The sequence below is a fragment of the Salmo salar genome, chromosome ssa01 (genome assembly GCF_905237065.1).
Source record: "Salmo salar chromosome ssa01, Ssal_v3.1, whole genome shotgun sequence".
In the NCBI taxonomy this organism is placed as follows: Eukaryota; Metazoa; Chordata; class Actinopteri; order Salmoniformes; family Salmonidae; genus Salmo; species Salmo salar.
In genome coordinates, this window is record NC_059442.1 from 139497875 (window position 1) to 139524949 (window position 27075).

The window sequence follows — 27075 nt, forward strand, 5'->3', positions numbered from 1 at the left end:
TTGTATGTGTGTGGGAGAGAGCGAGAGAGACCTGCGTCGATGGGTTTTATTCCTGACTGTTTTATTTGATCAGGTTTCCATTGAAGTAGTCACACAATTATGTAAAAGCGCACAATGTAGTGTTGTGCTCGTCATGCATTCCGTAGGAGTCAATCTTTGATTTTATCCCGGAACCTGCTGTTATATTTTCAAACCTAGACCCTACACTTTTCTCCGTTTGCATATAGTCAGACTTGGGGTTGCTTTACCGTCTGTCACACTGTCTCCTTTGTCACCCCCCCACACACAGTTGAACCTTTATAATTGTTGTTTATCAACACAGAAAGTCACGACACGGTCTCTCGTTCCTCCTCCATCCTTCGTTCCCCCCTCTCTCCCCCGTTTGCCTCATGTGTTCCAGTCCCACCCCTTACTGTCTGGCATTACCGTCCTCTACAATACAAAACGGTATTCTCAGTACCTCCCCCTAGTTTCGCTTGCTTTTGCACTGCACTCGCTCAGTCTGTGCATCTCTGACTACCTTCATTGACATCCACCCTGCCACCTCTCCACCTGCGTACAGCTTTCACGGATCCGAGCTAGCCCGACCCTCCCTAGAACACATCGGGATATTTCTTCCGATCCGTTGAGCTCCCCCATTTCCCCTCAGGTCGATTTGGTCACTGTGTTTCTCCGTGTATCAATGTATACGACCTCGCCGAGCCGAAGGATTTCTCTCTCTTGAGCATGAGAAGGAACACCAACTCATCCGCAATCCAACATCTAAGATTGAGCTACCAGCATGCACACTGGATACATATGCTCCAGCAGAAGTTTTCGGCAAGAAAACTAAAGCACCTTGGACCACAGATTCCGAACAAGTGGGTAAAAGAGTTTTAGGTAAGCCTAGATAAGTTTGGTGTTATTTTCTATAAATACTATACCCGTCATTACAGTAGCTGGAGGTTAGGCTGTAGCCTCTGGACAGTTATGGCGATGTTGCATTATCAGCATGATACTGTCCTTTCTGGACGATGGATTTTTCTGCTTTATCATTGTCAGGTTTTGCGTCTTATATGTAGCCTATGTGTATTTTCATCTGTCCAAACTACGTCGGTGTTATTTATCTAAAGTAAAAGTTACTACATGTCCATTACTGTGGAGATGAACAACGTTAGATACTAGAACCTATAGGTTGCATTTTAAACATATGACTGACCGGAGACGGAGTGTAGGCTATGTATTGCGAGGAGGCTGCAGAGGAAGTCGAGAGAATGAAAGAGCGGATTGGAGAGGGGGAGAGACCACTAAGAATCAGTTTTCAGTCCACGCACACTTTCTTTCACATTGCCCCTCGCCTCAATGAATGGCCCGTCTGATTAAATCCAGGGCACTATGAAGTTCGACGGCATAGCATCATAATATGCTTGTCTATTCTTGTCTATCTTGTTCTAGAACACCCAGTTTGCAGGTCAAACGTTGATTCACATTGCCCTGTTGGCTTATATCAACATTACTGCAGTTGATTGAGCAATGTGAGTCCATATCAGTTCATTTTACAATATTTCATACGACATGTATATTGACCATTCTGTATTGCAATGGTGAAATGCATTATTATTTAGCCTCAGTCTCTCTGTTGCTACGAGGCGGGAAATTGTGTGTCACTTATTTGATCTTATCCGTGAATAATTTCAAACACAGATTGGACAGATCGTGTGTGTGTGTGTGTGTGTGTGTGTGTGTGTGTGTGTGTGTGTGTGTGTAAAAATATGTACAAATATGGCATACCGGTATATGCGACAATATGATTTGCCTCATTACGTTCTTAACACAGATATAGCCATGTTGGAGAGCTGCTCAATCAATAATTCAATGATGCTGATGTTAATTGCTAATTGATATCGATTAAACAGAACAGAAAAATTATAATCAGAAAAGATATGTCATTTTTTGAGGTAGCACCAATGATCCAAAGTTGCCTCTCCCTCCGTTCCTTCAATGGAAGTTGTATGAGTGCGCTACTGTTCACTAACTGCTGGGGGAGCTCGCGCTCTTTTGCGCCATGTGTCACGTAATCCACTACAGGCAGGATAATTGACTGGTGTTGATGGATACAAAATTAGAAATGCAACTACTCTTGGTGTGCACCTCGTTTTTACAACTAATGACTGTGTTCTTCTTCTTCTTCTTCTCCTTCTTCTCAATAAGTTTCATACTTTGAATTACTTTTTTACTTTGGCCCTTTACAGTATATATGTATCAATAGGTGTCTTTAAATGGCCATGCGATTCTCAGTAACATACTGTTCAGGCCCTGTTCAGATCCCCCTCCTAGTGGCAGATCAATCATGGACTCTGTTTACTCTCCTACAATCCACATCAGGCAGAAGTCATTTCAAACTGACATCTAAGATCAATTATCTGTTGACATCTTAATATTATTCAAATCAGAATAATGTCATATTGCTGGGAATCTACCAAGATAGAAGTGAGCTACAGTAGCAATTTCAGCAGATTTACTGTCATTGTCAATATCAATATTGACATCATATCCATGCTACCATGTGGCCTGTCCTGTGATCAACACTAAGTTGAAAGTAAGTTGTCAATCGATATATCTCTCATCAAGTCCCCTCTAGAGCCACAAAACAAAGGCTGTTTCATTTCAAATGGCTAATTCAATCTGTTGGCCTTTATATTGCCTACATGCTGGCGACATGTAATTCTTTTCAAAGAGAAACAGCTCACAATCACAAATGCCAAAAAGAAAATGTCAGCAGTAGCTTGAGGCTACAGCTATGTCCCAAACTTGGTGACCCTGTGTTGACTAAGCATTCAAAGACTGGGGGTACATGCTGCAGCGTAATGTTTTTGTGACGCGTGCTGTGCACTCCAATGATGGATTGATTGCAACCTCATGTTGCCATGATTCACAAAGGCAAAAAAAGGACTACACACAAGGGTGCTGGGAGGTAGGCAGTGGTCCATTCTCCTTGAGTATGGACAAGAATATCAAATACAAGGTCTCAGTGCTGGAGCTAGAAGAGCTAACTGTCTTACATTGATTGCCAAGAGGCATCAAGCATCTTCACTATTGGCAGGACTAGCAGTGGGTGCTGGTTCCAGCTGGAGTGCCCTGGAAGGCTTCCTCCCAGGGGGAATAGAAAACCTGTTTTGATGGGAAGAAAAACAACAGGGGTCAAATCATGCCATGTCAGAGCAACACAAAACAGATGGTGAACTTCATTCCAAATCCCTGGCCTGCAATTCTCCACTGGGGCAGGATGTGTTAGTTGACATAACCAGTTGACAGGTTATTGTGGGATTGTTTGATTAATACCCCAAACCACACAGTGTTATTGGATAACAAATTGTCTCAAAGCTTAAAAAACATTCTTTAACCTGTCTCCTCCCCTTCATCTACACTGATCGAAGTGTATTTAACAACTGCCATCAACAAGGGATCATAGCTTTCACCTGGATTCACCTGGTCAGTCCATGACATGACAAGATGTTCATAATGTTTTGTACACTCAGTGTATATGCACCTTCATCAGGGAGCGAACCATGTCTATGATAGACACTGGTGGAGAACTTGAAGATTAACAGACATATTTTCTTGAACCACTGTAGAAGACATATTTTTGTGGTTGTGAAATATCAACATGTTTTATAACATGCAACTGAATGGAGTTGTATGGCAATGTGTAAAATGTGGATTAATTTGACTATTTCTATTATAATACACACAGAGCTCATAATGATTCACCCTGAATCAAGATACACACAGTCTTTACTGACATTCAACAAAGATGAAAACAATAAATCAATTTCAGCCAAATACTGTCGTCAGCCTAGTCATCGACCAGACCAGGCCAAAAACATGTTTACCTCAAGAAAATGTGGTCAGTATAAAATAGGTTGACTCAGGTGCATGTCCACCTACATACTGATCATTTTATGGATTAAACAAATCCATATATAGATAAATTCACAAATGTAATCCCAAAATGTACCCAAAGGATAGACCAAGGAAAATGTGCATTTATTTATGGGGAGTGAGGAACATAGCCTGAGGGACATTGATTGACCAGATAAGTTTATGTGGATAGACATTGTAGGCTGCAGAAACTTTTGAAGATAACCTTGACTTGAATCAATCCAATTTAGTGCAAGATTTAGTTTTGGGACTGTTTTTTACTCATCTTTTATAATTTGATAGTTATCGCTGAGCTTCTGATGGATTAGATAGAACATTAATTGTTGAATGTAATTAATGGATTTGGCAACTTTGTTGCACCTGAAACAGTTTTGCAAATCAAGCGAATTTGATTTTCCTACTTTTAGGCTGTAATAATGCTGTAGCCATTATTGAATGTAAACTGTGTTAGCCTCAGGAGAGAGAGCGCAATTCAAATATAATCATGAAAAGGAAATCTTACGGCCTCTGAGTCTACATTGTTTATTGTTTCTGGTCTTAGATTTATATTTGTTTTGTAGAACATTATTTTATCTTACAGCCTGCATTTTCTGTGTTTAGACAACATATTAGACAGCAGCATACGTGTTTAGAATAATGGATTTATTACTATTTTATTACAAAATGTTTCACTGTCAAGATCCAAATATTAATTTGGTAAAATCTAGGACTAACGTGCAATAAGGATTGTTCTTGGTATGCATTTGAATGGCTCACTGATGGACAGAGACAGGTTGTATAACTATACATTAGTGTTTGTCATTTTGCTGATGACCTGATTCTAGCAACAGGCTGGTTTTATGCGACCACTGTCAAAGCTATTAGTCATGAATGAAGACTTTATGGCTTCCCAATCACAAACACATTGCCACTCCATGTGCAATTGTGTCTCTTGGTATGTTGATGGGCGGCCCTATTCATGCAGGTATCAATGTTCACATTAAAACTTCTTATGGATCGGTGTCCCGCTAACGGGACAGTTGTTGCTCAATATGCATAATGTGACTAAACGTTGTTTTAAGATAAAACATTCTTATCATCATGACTCTTGCATATAGGCTATGTGTCATGCTTGGCACCAGTCATAGTGACATTAAGAATATTTACAGTTAAAGTAATTTACAGTATCTATCTATGGCTTTGCCTGGATATCCATTGAGCCACATTACACCTCTATAAATAACAAAGCCTCCATTTGGGCTGCCATTTGGGCTTAATTAACCTCTATAATTCATACAATTATATCATTACGATCCCTGAATGATGAGGAAAAAAGCCCAGAGGCCTCTGCAGACAGCAGAAGCTCAGTACCTTGGTTGCTTGCATGTTGGATTGGACTCTAGACTCCTGTTCATCTCATGACAGGTTGGAAAGAAGAGAGAGAAGAGACTCCCCTACGGGTAATATTGGGCATCCATGGTGGGACTCACCAGCTGGACCGCCCTCTTACCATAGCTTGCGGAGGCTGCTGGGATTAACAATGGCAACCTGGAGGGGAGGGGGGGTCCTTCTAGCCAGCTGGCTGCTCATCCTCACCAATGGTACAAGTAAGTCCCCAGTCAGTGCAGTACAGTGTGGGAGCTGGCTGCCTGAAAAATTAAAAGCTCAGTTAGAAATTCCATGTGTCGCTCTCTCTCTCTCTCTCTCTCTCTCTCTCTCTCTCCGTGCCTTGGTCGGGTTGTCTCCCATCTCTGGCAAATTAGGGAATTAGCGTTGTCTTGATGCTAATCCCCCATTTGAAATGCCGCAGTCTAAACCCACTTTCTCCTTCATGTTTTCTAATAGGAGAAAGGAGAAAAAACAGCCAGACCCTTTGTTTTTTCCTTGAGATCAAATAAAGATCCGGTTTGAAGATGTTTTCTCTTTAATAAGGTAGATTCTTACCATGAACTGAGTTGTGAATTCAGGATGGTGGTCTGTCAAATCAAATCAAATTGTATTGGTCACATACACATATTTAGCTGTCACGTCCTGACCCTTGTAAGAGGTCATTTTCCATAGTAGAGTGGTCAGGGCGTGACAGGTGGGTATTTTGGGTGGTTTTGGTTTTCTGTTTCTATGTGGGGTTCTCTAGATTTCTATTTCTATGTTTTCGTTTTCTATGTTTTGGCCAGGTATGGTTTCCAATCAGAGGCAGCTGTCTATCGTTGTCTCTGAATGGAAGCTTAGGCAGCCTGTTTTTCATGTGTAGGTGTGGGTAGTTGTTTTCCGTTTTGTCAAGTGTACCTTACGGAACTGTTGTCGGTCGTTTGTTGTTTTGTTGAAGTGTTTTTTCATTAAAGAAAAGAATGAGCACTATGCACGCTGCGCCTTGGTCCCCTTTCGACGACCCTTGTTACATTAGCAGATGTTATTGTGGGTGCAGCGAACTGCTACACCCGCAATATGCTTCCATGTGCAATTGAAGCCCTAATGTCTGGTTAGTTTTAATTGGTCCACTATGTAGAAATTGAGGGATTTACGATGACTCAAGTTGTTGATTCAGATTTGCTACGGGGTAGCATCTCTTACGTGACATTCCCTAAAACTCTAAATGTTTTGACTTTGCCTGCTCACCCAGTTAGAAATGTGAAAATACATATTGGTGTTTCATGAGAATCTCTTTGGCTCAAAGACGAATGGTTATGAGCTATATGAAAGTTACTGAGAAATAACATTAGGAACATCTGCAATGGTATGAGATTTGCATCATCATTGTCGTAGTCATCATCATCATCGTCATCTTCTTCTTCACCACCCCAACCATCATCATCCTCACTGACTGCATGCAACACTAAAGTAACTCATGAAGTCATTTCAGTAAAATGTCTTCATCCATTGCGTGTCTTCATCAATTCTTTATTGCCACTGAGAAGTTCAGATTTCCAAGCTGCCTTGGTATTGGCTATAAGCTCTTGATCTGGTGCCATTGTTCAGCTCAGAGTTCAGCCTTTTACAGAGAGCCAGACTTGAAAGAAGGGACTGTGGGCCAGAAAAAAAACCAAGTCAGTCAAGCAGTCCTGAATCTACCCAACTAAACTGCAGTATCAGCTGTGGTGGAAAATTGCCTGGTGCAGTCGGTTTTCGACATCACTTGCCCGGCCCTTCACAATGACGTGTGGCCAGGTGTAGAGGGAGGAGCAGGAGGAAAAAGAGGATCAGGAGGCAGGCAGTCTGCTTGATTTAACAGTAATTATAGAGTGCTATTTCCTCTGTCTCCCCTCTCTGCCACTGGATGCCAGTAGCCATTCTTAAGTCCTGTCACCTCATGATCACGTAATGGGGAGAAAATGCCTATTAGAGATGAGGCTAATTGCAGAGGGCTTCTCCCATGATTCTTGTTGGTGAGCTTGGGGTGATGGTGAGGGGGAGGATGGGGGGAGAGGGGAGATGGAGGTCGAGTTGTTCAAGAGACTGTGGAAACTGCTTTATAAACTCTGGAGACATTTCCAAGGCAATGACTTCAAAATTTGAACTAGGGGAATACATCAGTATCTTTTTTTCCTTCATATAAAAGAAAGGGAAATCTTGCTCTAGGAGTGTGAAGTAATTTCCTTTTCTTACCGTGAGACCATTTCTAGAGTTCAGAAAATGGCCCCTCTGTGGTAAGGGTGAGTGCTTCTGGTGATGTGGCTACCTTGGTTACTTTAGTAATGACAGTATCAGCAATGGCTGATGACCATGATATTGCGTCTGAGTGTGATTGATAGTTTATACAATAATATCAGACGATTGATAGTTTTAAGGTCTTGTTTTGTCCTAAGCCAATGCTTCCCAGTCAGTTGGCTGCTTCTAACAGCCAACTGAGTTTATAGACTTCAGTGAAACAACCTCATTGTCAGTGATACCTTTTGCATCATTAAAAAAGTCTGTTACTGTGGAAGCTCATATAGTCCTCTGTTGCTGCAGGCCAAATAGAACCATGTTCCAGACTCTCCAAATCCTCCATCCCACTCTCCCCACTCTCTCTGTTTGCTTGGTATTGACTCAAGGCTGAATTCTAACCTGAGAGCTTTTACATGCACTGCATTGATGGACATGTCCATATCTGAACTCAGCCCATTTCGATCGATGCCTGTTCACTTCAATGGATGAAACAGTTGCAACTATTTTGAGTCATAGAGAAATTGGTAAAATGTTGATTGAGTAGACCGACTGTGATTTGTAATACGTTGTGTGGCCAAGTGGAGGATGATTTAATGACATAGGCTTGGGAACCGAACTCCATCAACTGTTTTCTACATTCGAGCGTTCCCTAATTTGAAGTCACATGAAATCCCTAGCCACCAGAACACTGCCCATGCATTATTGAATTCAGTGTTATCGGTTGTTTCCCAGATTTGGCTTCTATTTACGCTTACTTTACACAACAGACAAATCCCTCCAATCATTAATCGAGACGTTCGTCAAAGCCTCAGTGCGTTTGAAATATGAATGTGATGCAGTCGTTCACAGTGGGCCTATTTGTTACTACGTGATGCCTTTCCTCATGAAAACCCCCCAGAACACACATGGGTCCCAGGCACTGAGACGGAAATGAGTCATGTTTGATGTTGTCAAACTGCTGACAGAGTGAGACACAGGGAGTTACAGACACACACAATATCTCATGTATGATTTAATCAGCCTATTGCTTGTTTCTGAATTATTTCAAACAGTGCAGGGGTTCATAATGTGACCCATACTAATTGGTGGCCTATGGTCACTGTTGGTGTTGTTGTGTTACACCAGTGGTATTCAAACCTTTTCAGCGAGGACACCATTTTTTTTTGCCAGAATTTCTGCAGACCCCATTATTTTGGGCCAGAATTTCTACTGATCCTAGCCCAAATCGAATGACATAACCTTAACATGGGTAAATGTAGATATCTACATCAATAAGTAACCTTCAATTCATTACGTTTTCATCTATCTTATGAAAATTAAGATAAGCAATAAATGCATTTACTCACTTACATTTTATTTTTCAAATTATATTTTTCAAAAACGTTTGTATATTGTCCCATAAAATAATCTGTACTCAATCGTTTTTTTAATTTGTATTTTATTTGGCTGCAATTCCCCTGCGATTACACCCCACTAGGGGTCGTGACCCCGACTTTGAATACCACTGTGTTATGCAGTACTGTACCATGTTTTGCAGGACACTGACTGCACACATACCACCACTGACATGTACAGTATGTGCTGCTGCTGTTTTTGACAAGCAAGGAGTGATGCTCAGTTGATCCACAGAGACATGTAGGGGGCATGTAGGGACAAACACATGCTCAAATAGGCAGGAATCAAATACTCTGTCAGACATGTACACACAAATGTACACACAGACACATAGACATATACACATGCAGACACACACACACACAGACACACACACACACACACACACACACACATGCACACACACACATCCCCACAGAGCGCTGTGTTGTCCTGCTGATGGAGGTAGTGCTGTTAGTTTTAATGATGGAGAGGCCAGTGTAGGTGAAGCTAGCTGAAGCAGGTACAGTATCCTCTCCAGGCTTTACGCACAGTCAGCACATCAACAATGTAGGGCAGAGCATAGGCCATGGCGTGTAGAAGTCGCTATAGTGAGCAGAAAAATGTGCAATGGAAGCCATACTGAACTGTCTCTCCTGCAAAAAGAAAGGGTTATGTTTTGATAACTTTTGAACGGAACACATCAAAAATGTGAGTGCTGTGATATTTAAGTGATATTGGTGTTTGGAGGATATATTAGCATAGGTGTTGTTAGGCTCCAAACACCGGCTTCGAGGGCATTATCACTTTTATACAACGGTTACCAACATATTCAAATAATGATTTACATATTGTCATTAAAAACTTTATTTAGATAAATTTATGGTTACTATTTCAAATCAAACTTTATTTGTCACATGCGCCGAATACACCAAGTGTAGACCTTACCGTGAAATGCTTACTTACAAGCCCTTAACCAACAGTGCATGTCAAGAAAGAGTTAAGAAAATATTTACCAAATAAACTAAAGTAAAAAATAATAAAAAGTAACATAATAAAATAGCACTAACGAGGCTATATACAGGGGGTACCGAGTCATTGTGCGGGGGTACAGGTTAATCTAGGTAATTTGTACATGGAGGTGGGGTGAAGTGACTATGCATAGATAATAAACATCGAGTAGCAGCAGTGTACAAAACAAATGGAGGGATGGGGGTGTCTAAATGTAAATAGTCCGGAGGCTGTTTGATTAATTGTTCAGCAGTCTTATGGCTTGTGGGTAGAAGCTGTTAATGAGCCTTTTGGTCCTAGGCTTGGTGTTCCGGTACCGCTTGCCATGCAGTAGCAGAGAAAACAGTCTATAACTTGGGTGACTGGAGTCTCTGACAATTTTTTGGCCTTTCCTCTGGCACCGCCTGGTATATAGGTCCTGGATGGCAGGAAGCTTGGCCCCAGTGATGTACTGGGCCGTACGCAATACCCTCTGTAGCGCCTTACAGATGCCGAGCAGTTGTCATACCAGGCGGTCATGCAACCGGTCAGGATGCTTTCGGTGGTGCAGCTGTAGAACTTTTTGAGGATCTGGGGAGCCATGTCAAATCTTTTCAGTCTCCTGAGGGGGAAAAGGTGTTGTCGTGCCCTCTTCACAACTGTCTTGGTGTGTTTGGACCATGATAGTTTGTTAGTGATGTGGACACCAAGGAACTTGAAACTCTTGACCCGCTCCACTACAGCCCCGTCAGTGTTAATGGGGGCCTCTTCGGCCCGCCTTTTCCTGTAGTCCACGATCAGCTCCTTTGTCTTGCTCACATTGAGGGACAGGTTGGTGTCCTGTCCTGGAAATCGAATTTCAATACTGAAACAATATTGCATATTTCAGAGAGACAGACAGCAGGGTTTATACAAATCTCCGCTATTGAAAACCAATTTGTAGTTGTTTTTAGAAATGGGAGATAATGTCTAGATGCTTTTTATAGTGGAGATCAAGTTTATAAATTGTCTGGCTGGGCTGATGAGACAGTGGATTGCACAGTGAGATGGAACAGAGTAAATAGACATTTTAACATCATAGATTTAGCCGGAGGTAACTTATAGAATAGACACTGGCTGGAATGTGGATTTAACCAATCAGCATCCAGGATTAGACCCACTCGTTGTATAATTGATTTTTCTGACCACTAACATTGACCAGTTATTTTGCTTTTTGGAGTAGTCCTCTTTTTGTTTGAGTCAATCCATAATTTTCATAACCACTGGTCTCTAGGGATATGAGGGGTGACCTGCATGAATACAGACTCCTTCCTCAATAGAGAGAAACTAACGCTGGCTCTTGTTATGGAAGAACCTACATTCACAGAGGGCTTACAACATCACCCAGTTCTGTTATGGCACTGAGAGCAAGTTTGGAAAATCTGGTCCTTGAATTATTTAGAGTAGACGACATCTCCTTTCAGTGACATGGACCATAGATTCGATCAGCACTTGTGTTGGTAGATGAATCTCACTGTGTAGGGATATAATACACATGGACAGCACTAGGGTATGTTTACTTACATATTGAAATATTGCCTTGGCATGGGAAATGAACACATTAGCCCTGTGGGTATGAACTGGGAGCTTTAGAAAGAGGACAACTCAGGGGAAAGATGAGCAGCAGAGGGAATTCAAAGGCAACGGGTCAAGAGCACTCTATTTTCAAGCTTAAAATAGGAGTTGGTAGAATTCGGGTGGTAGAACCAATATTAACGGCATATTTTTACCAATGATAACCTTCCACCGTGAACCAGGGAAGGAAGAAGAGAAAATAAAGATATTCCCTCAGCAGAAATGCACAATCCTTTTAGTCATATCAGCCCTGAAACGTCTACCCTGGATGCCTCTGCATATGCAGTGTGTGTGTGTGTGTGTGTGTGTGTGTGTGTGTGTGTGTGTGTGTGTGTGTGTGTGTGTCTGTGTGTGTCTGTGTGTGTTTAAAGTGTATCTGTTTGTGTATGTGCACACATTTAAAAAGAGCCCTATAGCACATATCTCCACCACTAACACCACCTTTCACTACCTCTCCTCACTAAGTTATCGCCATGGATATAGCAAAGTACTACCTATTTGCTCTGCTTCCATGTCTGAACACATTCAAAGCACTTTCCAACTGCTTTCTACCGCTTAACACCCTCTAAAAAGCCTTGGGTGGCAGTGACAGAACTCCCATGAATTCTATCAAACACACAATGTCAAACCTTTCCCCACCTCAGTGTAAAAATACAGCGTTTAATAATCATCGGAAAACAGCAAGGCAAAGTCGTGACCTCCATTTGTTTGCAGAGGCAATCGTCTAGTTACAGCTGCCATGGCACTTCTGTTTATGACTGTATCATTGGAGGCCTCGACATCATCAGAACAGAGAGATCCCATACTAATATTCTTTTCTGTTTTAATTCATTGGCAGCTCCAGTTTGCATCTGTTGTGAGACAGTGCCAAACTGTCTCGATAGTTCCCGTCCAAATTATAATTATTTTCGTCCCCATTCGAGTCAGAGATGATTATCATTGCCAAGGGAGCCCTTGACACTAGGGTAATCACTGCACTGAAATGCATCCAGGTCTATCAGGCAGAGGCGGCCAATTCTACTAGTGGCTAGAAGACAGTAAACAGCTGAGACTGTGAGGACCGTCATTAAAACAGCACACTGGCTAGTGAACAGAGCAGTGCTGCTACTCTCAGAGAGACCACCCAACCTCTTTTCAACTACACAAAGAGAAACAGAGATGTACTGTAGTTTCAAACTCGTGTTGGTGTGTATGTGTTTAAGTACGGTATGTCTGTCTGTTTCCGCGTATCCTCAAATATATACGTACTCTATCAAATATGCTCAGTTTCCTATAACATAATCATACACTAAAGTACCAGAATTAAAACTATGATTGATGTCAGACCTCACTCAATATTGATCATTCAGCGGGGAGGGGGACTCAGTCTTTAGAACTGAACAAAACAACTTTGCAATATTGATATTCCTGCATCTGCTAGCTCAGATGTGTGGCAGGCTTTGGGTGCTGCTGAGCTGTTTCATGAAGGAGGAATTGAGATGGGAATGGGATGCTTTTTTCCCTCCATCTGCTAGGTGTCTCAGTAGATTCCTTCTGATATATGGGTAGCACCCTCTATGCTCCCTCTGCTTTCCCTCCATTTCACCAATTTATGACATTGAATTAAGAACAATGGAACCATTGATCGTCCCCTTTAAGACTCCTAAAACCGGTCTCCTCAGAGCGAGGCGACGGTTGATTAGCAGCCAGGAGCAGAGAGAGTCTCCTTCCAGATAGCTCGGGAGGCACTGTACAGTATGTGTCAAGAAGTGAAATGGGGATAAACATTGTACTGGGGATGGAAATTAGGTCAGTAAATTCAGGCATGCTACTGGGACGGAGGTGGGCTGAGGGGGAGAGCGGATCGGAGGCCCAGACGGAAATAACGCACTGCAGCAGGGACGGAACCTCGCTCCGCATAGCACCAGGGGTCCGGTCCCTGAAGAGGGGAGCAGCTGTTCCATATTTTTGTCAGGAGAGACAGGAAAACAAGAACTGACTGCAAACAAGCCCTCCTTTGGAAACTCTTCAGCGAAAGGTTAGCGTTAGGCGTTGTGCGAACGAGGATGTGCTGGCAACAACAGTTTATTTATTATTTCAGGGGGTTGTATGGAAAATGTGATGTGTGGCAAATTTCCATAGGGTTTGCTGAGGTATGAAGGTCAATGGCTGGCTTGCGTCTCTTTGAGCATCACCTTGTGAATGGTCCCAGTGTGCGACAGGGATGAGGAGGACAACACCAATGTTTATTTTTTTAATCCTCAGCACACTCCTGCCTCTGATACTGAAATAGAGCGAGGCGAGTCATCCATCTTTCCACTCTGATGAAGTGGGAAAATTTCCACACATATTTCTCTGAGATAAAAAGCTGTCCCTGTGGTTCAATTTGAGCCTTGCGATTCACAGCTGCCTGACAACAACATTGCGTCACCCCCTCCAGCCCAATCCAGCACCGATGGGAAGATTTAAATGCTCTTGTATAGATACACACAATTATGATGGATCTGTCACAGTAGGGGGTAGCAGGAGGCATGCTCCACTGTTTAATTCCACAGGTAATTAGAGAATTATCAACAGCACTGCGGCTCAGACTCACTGTGTATGTGTTTAAGTCTTGAGCAGTAGCTTGTTTTGTTGTTGTACAAGCAATGGTTTACAACACACAAACATACTTCACACACTTTGAGAGAAATATACACACTCAGATACACACTCGGATACACACGCACACACACACACACACACACACACACACACACACACACACACACACACACACACACACACACACACACACACACACACACACACACACACACACACACACACACACACACACACACACACACACAGACACTTCCTACACTCCGAGACAAGAAACACACATGCATTCCTCCAACACACTTCCTCAGAGACACACACTAATGTTTTTCTCAGTATCTGGTGCTTCCATTGTTACACTCATTTTTGGTCGAGATGGTAGAAAAGGCCAGTCACGATAACATCACTTGACATTTACATGTGTGAGGACAGAAGAACCGCAAGCGGGGAGTAATGTCATTTACATATTCTCCGCGGCCCAGTTCGGGGTCTGATTCATGTCAGGGGTCCTCTGGGTACACATAGAGTGTGACCAGCTCAGGGAATGAAAGTGGGGCTTCAGTGCTTCCACCTTTCATCTTACATCATTTCATTGGAGCATTACAACAGGCTAGCTGCATGAAATACCTATTAGGGTTGAAGCAGCACTCGTCTTCTTTTTTATCTCCTCTACTTTTAAATGATAGGAGTAGCGGAAAAAATGTCTAACAAGTGGGGACATACAGTTTGAACGAGGGTAAAGCTGCTGAACAGAATTCTCATCAGCAGACCACAGAGCAAATTAGCTAGAGCGTTTGAAAGCCAATTTGCAGTTTGACAAATAATTCATCTTCATCTATAACACACACACCTGCGGTGGTAGATTTAGTGACAGATGCGAAATCCCATAGCCTGCCTTTTCTAGCTTTTCAGAGACGTGGTAGAAGTGTCTAGCGCTGACCGAGAAATCAGAATGATTCTGCTATGCTTGCACTACCAAGGTAATTTTGTTCGACAGCTATCATCATGGACTTCTCCTCGCGGAATGAGAATTTGTTCTCTGCAAATCAGTCACTACTTCATGGTAGTGAGGGACGAACAACAGCTAATGTGAAATTGAAAGTACTGTAGCTTACGTAGTCTGTGTTTTGCTGACAGAGACAGGACATGAATGATTAGCATATCTACTATGGTGCCCTTGCTTCATTAGGATGCCGGGACAGTGTTATTTTTGTCCTTTTTGTCCTTTTAAAATGTTTTTTTTCTCACATGTTTTCTTTGATGAGAGAGAAGGACAATCACAGAAAAAATTGAAATCCATACATGTGTGACAGTTTATCAAACTGTGGAATAATTGATTCAGTTAGACCTCCCATTCATAAAGAAAGTAGTCATGAAATCTAATGAAAAATAATGAAACTGTTGCCTTATAATTTTCTACAATATTTTCCGCAGAGACAGAGGACAATTAATAGTGAATTATCTTTTGTTTAACTTAATTCCCGGTTAAGGTAGCCACTGTAGCTAATTTATCTGGATCATATACTGCGACACCTTGACCAGCCAAGCTGTTGGTCTTCCTTCCACATGCTTCAGACCTTGTTAATTACTTGGCTTTACAGAGCCAGTTTAGCTTTAGAAGGATGCATAAAACTCACCCGCCCGGCATCCTCGTCCACTGCCCCGTCTGCCCGCCGTCCTCTCGTAGGCCCCCATTGATCCATCCCCTCCTGGAATAGATTGGAAGACAATAGTTCAGCAGCCAGGTAAATTGAAACAATAACTCAGACCATTAGTGAATTAGGTTGTTTTTAAAATCGGCCATTGATGCCGGGAATGAGTTGATTGGTTGCAAACGACCCAGGCATTTAATTATTGAGGGGAAGGCCTGCTGAGCCATGCCTTCTGAAGGTCAGAGTGCCACTGCAGTCCTAAATAAAGCAACACAAGGAGGGAAGTGAGGAAGGGACAAATCCAATGGAATTAGCCTGTTCGCCCCATTTCTGTTACTTCCCTGCAATTGCAAGTGGCAGGCCATTACCACGCCTGTCCAGACATCGCTGCAGGCTGGGTTATAATAATTCTCATTATTCTGCAATCTCCCTGTGTTGGCAGAACCCTCCCCCTCTTTTTCTCCCTTCCTCTCCGTCTCTCTCCACCATCACTCCATTCCAACCCACTGCCCCCCCCCCGAATGCATTAATACATAAGGTAACATATTCCCAGAGGAGTCAAACCTGCCATGTTGGAATGACATCGATCCATAGCTTATGTTACTTCTGACATTACTGCTTGTGTTACCTCAAACCACTGTGACCAAATGCATTCTAAAACAGGACACCTGACAGCAGTGCAGAGCAGACCACGTATGTGCCTGTCAAAAATAGATCTGGCAACAGGGAGCTTAGCATCAAGGCTGCCTGGAACTGATGTCATAACCTATGTCTGGATAAAGCACAGGATGGATTGAATATACTTGAACCCCCCTAGAGACTGGTCCACCCTGCCCCATGTCTGTTAGATAAGCGGCCACAAAGCAGCAGGCTTCATTCTCCCCTGTTCTCCCTATCTCCCTGGGATCCAGAATACAAATGCGGGACAAGCCTCCAGTTTCTGTGAACTTTGTGGAACAAAGAGATTGAGGAAGGCATCGATCAGTGGGTGGTGGGAGGCTACGCGACACGCATGGAGAATGATTTCCTCAATGAGCCAGGAGGGGCGGGTGGATGCGGGAGTTGCTGTGTGAATATGACCGTTTAAAGGGGGCTCGTACAAACAACGCTCCTTTGTTGTTTCTCAGTTATTTGCTGAGGCAGACTTCCTCCTCTCTTTACCCCGGTTATTCAGGGACTCACGTGATTTCTCCCTCTACCTCTCTCTCCCTCCCTCTCTCACTTTCCCTCGCTCTGCCTCAGTAAACACATCACATCAACATTCAAAATACATATTCCAGACACCCTGAGGCCATCGTGTGAAAATTGAGGGAGATTTGCAAACGGTGTGGTTCGTCTTACACAACAGGAGACAACCAGACCACGGATGGATGGAGAAAGAGAGAGAGGGATAAAACATCTGACGTTGAATCGCCTCCGGGAGGTGTCTGTCCATAAGAACGTTGCCTGCATGCAAATAAACTGCCCAGCTAGCCTGTCATGAAATCAAGCTACTGCACCGTACCCTCTTTATTCTCAAATTACAAGTGGTGTAGTCTGTAAAGATAGATAATTATGGTGCAAATCCTCCCCTTGGTTTCAGAGATATGATGTGATCTCACCCCAATTTTGGGGGGGTGGGTTTTGCAATGCGGGCTGAAGCTCGTCTGGTACACTTTCCTATCATCTTTAGTCCATTTGGATGTAGATGAATCCTACACAGGGGTTAGTGTACTGCAGCTCAGATAGACAGTGATGCTATATACCCCAGGTGGTATGAGGAAGCTCCGGGACACAATAACAAGAGAGATGGGAGAAACAAACTGGTAAGGGAAGGAATTATCCACACAACTCCTGCCTGTCAGACAACCCAGGTCTGAGCAATTTCAGAGGCCGTAGAGTACTGTATGTTTGGATACTAGCATGGCAGTTAGAGTGGTGTACACTCAGAGAGCAAGAGAGTGCTGCTGGTCTGAATGCTGTCTCAATACCCCTGGGCCAGCAATCAGAACTGTACCAGTCTCATCCAGTGTAAAATAGCAAAAGCATGCATGTGACTGGCCTGATGAGTCTGTTGCTAGGGCTGGTTAAAATCAGCATTGTGAGGGAGTGCTATAAGTGTGACAAAGGAGTTTGGTGTAGTTGTGAGTGACAGAGAGAGTCGTGTCTGTGTGTGTGTGTGTGTTTTTGTGTGTTCGTGCATGCGTGTCTGTGTGTGTGTTCATCCCTGTGTGTTAATGCTGGGGGTCTGTGTGGCGGTGACTTGGTGGCTGTGCCAGGGTCTCTGGGTTCTCTGTCATGGCATCTGTGCAGCCTTTGATCTCAGTAGGCAGAAACAAACAGGGGTGATTTGGCTGACACTTACAGGGCCTGTTCAAATCCTGTTGCCTTCATCTGTCCTGCTGTCTCACTTTTGTCTGTCTGAGGGAGGGAAAGAGAGAAATACTGTATCCAGCTGACAAAGGCTTGGTGGGCACGATGAATAGTGTGTTCATGCATGCGTTGCCCTTTTTTGGGGGTGATATACAGTACATTACATCATGCTGTCTGCAATACCAGTATAATATTTTTTTTGTTCTGTCAGAATTAGAAATGATAATGGCATAATTACAAAACCTAATTTCCAATATACAGTCAGTAAGGGATAAACGCAGATGTTCTGTACATTATCTTTGAAATAGTTGCAAGGTAATGTACAGAACAGAGGTGTTTATCCCGCTTTTACCACAGTTGCTAAATAAAACAATACTAAAGCACACATTTACCTGTAGAAGTTACATATTTGCATTATATTTTTATATTTCTAAGTAAATTCATACTTTTTCATTCTCCCAGCAAACCTAGTTGTTAGCTCGTTGCCAGAGACGCAACCCAGTTGTTCATTCTTTTCGTTCTATATTTATGGACAAGACCCAGTCATTCATTGCTGGCTGACAACGTTCTTATCCCTTTGCTTGCTACAGTAGCTAGCCAACTACGGCTAACACAGTCGTGTCAAACATTGCAGCCAAAATAACAGCAAAGTAGCTGCAATTGCATTTGTTTAAGCTATTTTCTAGTGACATTTATTTGGATACATTCATAACAATGAGCTGATGATGCTCAATTTCGCCTGGTATAGAAAATGTCTCTCGACAGGACACTGTTCATTACAGTCAGAGGCATCATGTCCATAGGGGGCACAGTGGCACGTGCCCCCCTCAGATGTGTCCTGATTAAACCCTCTAGAGCAGTGGTCGCCAACCTTTTCTGAGTCAAGATCATTTTCTGTGTCAAAATGCAAGATGAGATCTCAGCTTTTTTTTAAACATTACTTGAAAAACGTAAGTCTGTTCAACATTAATCTATTAAACACAGTACTGTACTGTAGCAATGAGGTTTGTGGAGTAGGCTATAGGCCCAATACAACAACAAAAAACATCTGGCACCGAAAGAGATGGCCGCCTCGCTTCGCGTTCCTAGGAAACTATGCAGTATTTCGTTTTTTTATGTGTTATTTCTTACATTGTTACCCCAGGAAATACTAGGTTTTATTACATCCAGTCGGGAAGAACTATTGGATATAAGAGCAACAACAACTCACCAACATTACGACCAGGAATACGACTTTCCCGAAGCGGATTCTCTGTTTGGTCCACCACCCAGGACAATGGATCGGATCCCAGCCGGTGACCCAAAACAACGGCGCCGCAGAAGGGGCAGACGGAGCAGTCTTCTGGTCAGGCTCCGTAGACGAGCACATCGCGCACCGCTCCCAAGCATACTACTCGCCAATGTCCAATATCTTGACAACAAGGTAGATGAAATCCGAGCAAGGGTTGCCTTCCAGAGAGACATCAGAGATTGTAAAGTGCTTGTTTCACGGAAACATGGCTCACTCAGGATACGTCATCAGACTCGGTACAGCCTGGCTTCTACACGCATCGCGCCAACAGAAACAAACATCTCTCTGGTAAGTAGAAGAGTAGGGGCGTATGCCTTATGATTAACGAGACGAGGTGTGATCCTAACAACATACAGGAACTCAAGTCCTTTTGTTCACCTGACCTAGAATTCCTTACAATCAAATGCCGACCGCATTATCTACCAAGAGAATTCTCTTCGATCATAATCACAGTCGTGTATATCCCGCCCCAATCAGACACATCGACGGCCTTGAAAGAACTTAATTTGACTCTATGTAAACTGGAAACCACATGTCCTGAGGCTGCATTTATTGTAGCTGGGGGGTTTTAACCAGGCTGATCTGAAAACAAGGCTCCCTAAATTTTATCAGCATATCAAATGCGCAACCCGGGCTGGCAAAACCCCGGATCATTGTTATTTTAACTTCCACGATGCATATAAAGCCCTCCCTCGCCCTCCTTATGGAAAATCTGACCACGACTCCATTTTGTTGCTCCCAGCCTATAGACAGAAACTAAAACAGGTAGCGCCAGTGCTCAGGTCTGTTCAATGCTGGTCCGACCAATCAGATTCCACGCTTCAAGATTGCTTCGATCACGTGGACTGGGATATGTTCCACATAGCGTCAGACAATAACATTGATGAATACGCTGATTCGGTGAGTGAGTTTATTAGCAAGTGCTTCGGTGATGTTGTACCTACAGCGTCTATTAAAACATTCCCCAACCAGAAACCGTGGATTGATGGCAGCATTCGCGCAAAACTGAAAGCGCGACCACGGCTTTTAATCAGGGCAAGGCGACCGGAAACATGACCGAATACAAACAGTGTAGCTATTCCCTCCACAAGGCAATCATACAAGCTAAGCGTCAGTATAGAGACAAAGTAGAGTCGCAATTCAACGGCTCAGACACGAGACGTATGTGGCAGGGTCTACAGTCAATCACGGACTACTAAAGGAAAATCAGCCCCGTTGTGGACCACAATGTCTTGCTCCCAGACAAACTAAACAACTTCTTTGCTCGCTTTGAGGACAACACAGTGTCACTGACACGGCCCACTACCAAAACCTGCGGGCTCTCCTTCACTGCAGCCAACGTGAATAAAACATTTAAACGTGTTAACCCTCGTAAGGCTGCCGGCACAGACTGCATGCACAGACCAGCTGGCTGATGTGTTTACGGACATATTCAATCAATCCCTATCCTAGTCTGCTGTTCCCACATGCTTCAAGAGGGCCAACATTGTTTCTGTTCCCAAGAAAGCAAAGGTAACTGAGCTAAATGACTATCGCCACGTAGCACTCACTTCCGTTATCATGAAGTGCTTTGAAAGACTAGTCAAGGACCATATCAACTCCACCCTACCTGACACTCTAGACCCAGTCCAATTTGCTTACCGCCCCAATAGGTCCAGAGATGACACAATCGCAATCACACTGCACACTGCCCTAACTCATCTGGACAAGAGGAATACCTATGTAAGAATGCTGTTCATCGACTACAGCTCAGCATTTAACACCATAGTACCCTCCAAACTCGTCATTAAGCTTGAGACCCTGGGTCTCGACCCTGCCCTGTGCAACTGGGTTCTGGACTTCCTGACGGGCCGCCCCCAGGTGGTGAGTGTAGGTAACAACATCTCCACCCCGCTGATCCTCAACACTGGCGCCCCACAAGGGTGCGTTCTGAGCCCTCTCCTGTGCTCCCTGTTCACCCATGACTGCGTGGCCATGCACGCTTCCAACTCAATCATCAAGTTTGCAGACGACAATACAGTGGTATGCTTGATTACCAACAATGACAAGACGGCCTACAGGGAGGAGGTGAGGGCCCTCGGAATGTGGTGTCAGGAAAGTAACCTCACACTCAATGTCAACAAAACAAAGGAGATGATCGTGGACTTCAGGAAACAGCAGAGGGAGCAGCCCCCTATGCACATCGACGGGACAGTAGTGAAGGTGGAAAGTTTTAAGTTCCTCGGCGTACACATCACGGACAAACTGAAATGGTCCACCCACACAGACAGCATGGTGAAGAAGGCGCAGCAGTGCCTCTTCAACCTCAGGAGTCTGAAGAAATTTGGCTTGTCACCAAAAACACGCACAAACTTTTACAGATGCACAATCGAGAGCATCCTGTTGGGCTGTATCACCGCCTGGTACGGCAACTGCTCGGCCCACAACCGTAAGGCTCTCCAGAGGGTAGTGAGGTTTGCAAAACGGATCATCGGGGGCAATCTACCTGCCTTCCAGAACACCTACACCAACCGATGTCACAGGAAAGCCAAAAAGATCGTCAAGGACAACAACCACCTGAGCCACTGCCTGTTCACCCCGCTATCATCCAGAAGGCGAGGTCAGTACAGGTGCATCAAAGCGGGGACCGAGAGACTGAAAAACAGCTTCTATCTCAAGGCCATCAGACTGTTAAACAGCCATCACTAACATTGAGTGGCTGCAGTCAACATACTAACTCATCTCTAGCCACTTTAATAATGAAAAAATGTATGTAATAAATGTATCACTAGCCACTTTAAACAATGCCACTTTATATAATGTTTACATACCCTACATTACTCATCTTATATGTATATACTGTACTCTATACCATCTACTGCATCTTGCCAATGCCGTTCAGCCATCGCTCATTCATATATTTTTATGAACATATCCTTATTCATTCCTTTACACTTGTGTGTATAAGGTAGTTGTTTTGAAATTGTTAGGTTAGATTACTTGTTAGATATTACTGCATGGTCGGAACTAGAAGCACAAGCATTTCGCTACACTAGCATTAACATCTGCTAACCATGTGTATGTGACAAATAAAATGTTATTTGATTTTGATTTACATTATCACCGCATGGTGGCTTTGTTCCAATGCATTGTTGTTCGTACCATTTAAAAATATATTTCAAAATTTAAGGTACAGTAGGCTATATGATCAGACCTGTAATATATCATTTGTTGTATTACTTGTGAGGGAAAGCTGAGTGAGAATACATTTCAATAATATTTTTATTTTACTTGGCTGATGTGGAGGTGGGGGGGGGTTCTACTACGCTAACATATGGAATTTATTTAAGATGGTCATACGAACATTAAAATATTTGATTTTGAAATTTTCGGTATAAAAATATATTTACCATACATGATGAAACATTGAATTTGGCCTTACTGCTATTAGCTCATAGAAACGCATTTTTCCAACATATTCATGCATGGAAAAACAGATAGCCCAAAAAGTGTCTGTCCTATATCTGAGAGAAATAAGAAATATCAGGAAACAATTTGTTTTTATTCACATATTAAACCCCTTTTTTTAGGTACTAAACTACTTCCATACATACTTCCATTCATTTTTTAAAACTGGTACTGGGTTACCTGTGAGGCTATCCATAAAGGGGTCATAATAGTTTGTAGGCCAAACCGTTCAGACGCTACAGACGTTTTTGTGAGAAGACCGATTTTCTGGATGTCACCTGAACCTATAGGGGAGGGTCCGGGTGGGCATCTACTCATGGTGGAGGCTCTGGTTCGGGGCGTAGCCCCCACACCGCCCGCTGATCCCCCCACTTCTGTGTCACCGGAGGAACCAGACCATGGATCAGCGCCGGAGGCTCTGAACTGCTGACCGACACTGACGACTCTGGGCTGCAGACGTTGCTGAAGACTCTGGGCTGCAGACCGTCGCTGAAGACTCTGGGCTGCAGACCGTCGCTGAAGACTCTGGGCTGCAGACCGTCGCTGAAGACTCCGGGCTGCAGACCATCGCTGAAGACTCCGGGCTGAGGAGCGTCGCTGGAGGCTCCGGGCTGAGGAGCGTCGCTGGAGGCTCCGGGCTGAGGAGCGTCGCTGGAGGCTCCGGGCTGAGGAGCGTCGCTGGAGGCTCCGGGCTGAGGAGCGTCGCTGGAGGCTCCGGGCTGAGGAGCGTCGCTGGAGGCTCCGGGCAGAGGAGCGTCGCTGGAGGCTCCGGGCTGAGGAGCGTCGCTGGAGGCTCCGGACTGGAGAGCGTCTCTGTAGGTTCCGGACTGGGGACCTTCGCTGCAGGCTCCGTGCCATGGATCATCACTACTGGTTCCGCGCCATGGATCATCACTGGAGGCTTTGTGCCATGGATCAGCACTGGAGGCTCCGGGCCATGGATTATCACTGGAGGCTTCGTGCCATGGATCATCCCTACAGGCTCCGGGCCATGGATCATCACTGGAGGCTTCGTGCCATGAATTATCACTACAGGCTCCGGGCCATGGATCATCACTGGAGGCTTCATGCCATGGATTATCACTGGAGGCTTTGGACCATTGATCATCACTGGAGGCTTCCTACGGGGAGCTGGAACCGGTCTCACCAGACTGGGGAGACGCACTGGAGACTGGGTGCTCAGAGCAGGCACAGGGCACACTGGGCCATGGAGTCGCACCGGAGGTCTGGAGCTCAGGGCTGGCACACCCCATCCTGGCTGGATGGTCACTGTAGCCCAGCAAGGGCGGGATGCTGGCACAGGACGAACTGTGCTGCGCTGGTGAACGGGGGGTACCGTGCGTAGAGCAGGCGCAGGATAACCTGGGCTGTAGAGACGCACTGGAGACCAGACACGCTGAGCCGGCGCACTTCTTCCTGGCTGACGGCCAACTCTAGCACGGCAACTGTGAGGAGCTTGCACCGAGCGCACCAGGCTGTGAGTGCGCACCGGCGACACAGTGCGCATCACCGCATAATACGGTGCTTGCTCGGTCACTCGCTCCCAACGGTAAGCACGGGGAGTTGGCTCAGGTCTCAACCCCGACCTCGCCAATCTCCCCGTGTGCCCCCCCCCCCCCCCCAAAAAAAGAATTGCCGCTGCCTCTCGGGCTTCTGTCGTTGATTCTCCCCGGTCCAGCTTGTCTTCCCAGTCAGCTTGGCCTTCTTGTGGTGGGTTATTGTGTTACGAGTGCTGTCTTCAAATTCCCTGTCATAAAGGAGCCAAGCCGCAGCGTGCCGGTAATTCCACATCTTTATTGAAGGAAACCGAAACCAAAACAATAAACGGGTACGCAGCAAGAAACTTAACGCACTGTGCCGTACACACACAGAAATAACAATAACCCACAAACACAGGTGGGAAACAGGCTGCCTAAGTATAATTCCTAATCAGAGACATTGATAGACAGCTGCCTCTGATTAGGAACCATACTCGGCCCAAAACAAAGAAATACAAAAACAACATAGACATACAACACATAGAATGCCCACCCCATGTCACACCCTGACCTAACCAAACAGAGAAAAACAACTCTCTCAGGTCAGGGCGTGACACCACAGTTGCCAAAGAAAACAATATGAAAGCACACATTTCCCGGTAGAAATACAAATAATTCTTTGATATTGACATTTTTATAAGCAAATTCATACTTTCTCATCTTTTGGTTGCTAGAGACCCAATTGTGTGTTTAATTTGTTCAATATTTATGGACGCGACCCAGTCGTTCATCCTTTATGATCCGTTGCCATGCTCAAAGGCAACGTTCTCATCCCTTGCTTGCTGCTAGCTAGCCTTCTAGCTACGGCTACACAGTCACGACATCTGCAGCCAGAATAACAGCAAAGTTCATTCTGTTGCGTTTGTTTATGCTGTTTATCCCACTTATACCACAGTTGCCAAAGAAAACAATACTAGAAGTATACATTTACTGATAGAAAGAAAAACAATTTGTTGATATTTTAATTTCTATAAGCAAATTCATACTTTCTCATATTTTGTTTGCTAGAGAAGGAAAACCCAGTCGTTCGTTCAATTGGTTTGATATTTATGGACATGACCCACTCATTCGTTCTTTATGTTCGCTGGCAATGTTCTTATCGCTTGCTTGCTAGCTAGCCAGCTAGCTACGGCTAACACAGTCACTACCTCAGCAGACAGAAAAACAGCAAAGTATATGTTTTCTATTGACATTAATTTGGACACATCCATAACAAAAAGCTGATAATGGCCGGTTTTGCCTGGCATAGCTAGAAAAGTTTGCCTTCTCGTCAGGACACTCGACACTGTTCATTACAAGGAGATCACATTGCATTTCAAACACTAGGCTAGAAGCTAGAAGCTAGCTAAATATTGCTAGTAAACCTGACATTATGACAACCATTCAAAAATATCAGTTGCTGAATACAGCTGGTCAAACTACACTGAACAAAAATAAAAATGCATCCCTGTTAGTGAGCATTTCTCCTTTACCAAGATAATCCATCCACCTCACAGGTGTGGCAAATCAAGAAGCTAATTAAACAGCATGATCATTACACCTTGTGCTGGGGACAATAAAAGGCCACTCTAAAATGTGCCACAGATGTCTCAAGTTTTGAGGGAGAGTGCAATTGGCATGCTGACTGCAGGAATGTCCACCAGAGCTGTTGCTAGAGAATTGAATGTTCATTTCTCTACCATAAGCTGCCTACATCGTCGTTTTAGAGAATTTGGTAGTACGTCCAACCGGCCTCACAACCACAGATCATGTGTAACCATGGCAGTCCAGGACCTCCACATCTGGCTTCTTGGGTGGGCCCGGCTGCCAAGTGGGTTGGCCTATGCCCTCCAAGTACCACCCAGGGCAGCACCCCTGCCCAGTCATGTGAAATCCATAGGTTAGGGCCTAACTTGCGTCATGACTGTAACAGTAGGGACCAGAGAAATTCATGTTCATCACTCTCCACGTTAGGTCATCAGATGCTCCAAGAAATGTCTCTGCAAAAACAAATCAATGCTAGCTAGCTAGCTACGTTTTTTTCCTTGTTGGACCTGCGTTTACAATGTATCCAATTTTGGTTTGTGTGGTAGTTGGTTTAGCTTTATGTAACTTTGTAGCAAATATGGTCTGCATCTGTAGGTGCTTATTGCGTTATGATTGCAAGGTGTCCCGATATCTTTTCCAACTGTCCCGTTATCTCATTTTAATGACCATTCTAGAATGCCTCAGAAACAAGTATTCAACAATGCTGTGGTATAAAAAGCTAGTTTGCCAACCACATTCTCATCCATATTGGAGAGAGCACTTAAGAGTACCCTTTGGTTTGTTTTCCATTAACGTTTTTAATAATACAACATTAATTTGGTAAGTGGCTATTTGTTAGTATTACGGTGACACATATGCATGCATGCAGGCTCTCATATACTGGGCCAGCCTCACACCTGCGAATCCCCAACACACACGTACACACACGTACACACACACAGGCACAAACACACGACACATTGCACACACACTCTAAACACACAAAAGTGGACGTGATGCATTCTGTTTCCCAGCACACGGCGCAATATCATTTATGAATCCCCTCCTCCCTATCTCCCCTCTCAATTATATGATGTATTGTTACATTCTGACAGCCAACACTCAAATTAGTCTAAACTAATTAGCTTAAAGCAGGCCTCATTAAATTACCTGCCATGGATTTGTC

General features: G+C 44.0%; 1 protein-coding gene across 1 annotated transcript in view; it reads left to right on the plus strand.

Moving 5' to 3' along the window:
* The first annotated feature begins 426 nt into the window (after positions 1-426).
* Positions 427-27075, plus strand: part of LOC106565751 (BMP/retinoic acid-inducible neural-specific protein 1) — a 168126-nt gene continuing 141477 nt past the window's right edge. Inside the window, exon 1 of the mRNA XM_014133232.2 lies at positions 427-879. The gene's annotated coding sequence lies outside the window, so the exon portion shown is untranslated. The remainder of the gene's footprint in view (positions 880-27075) is intronic.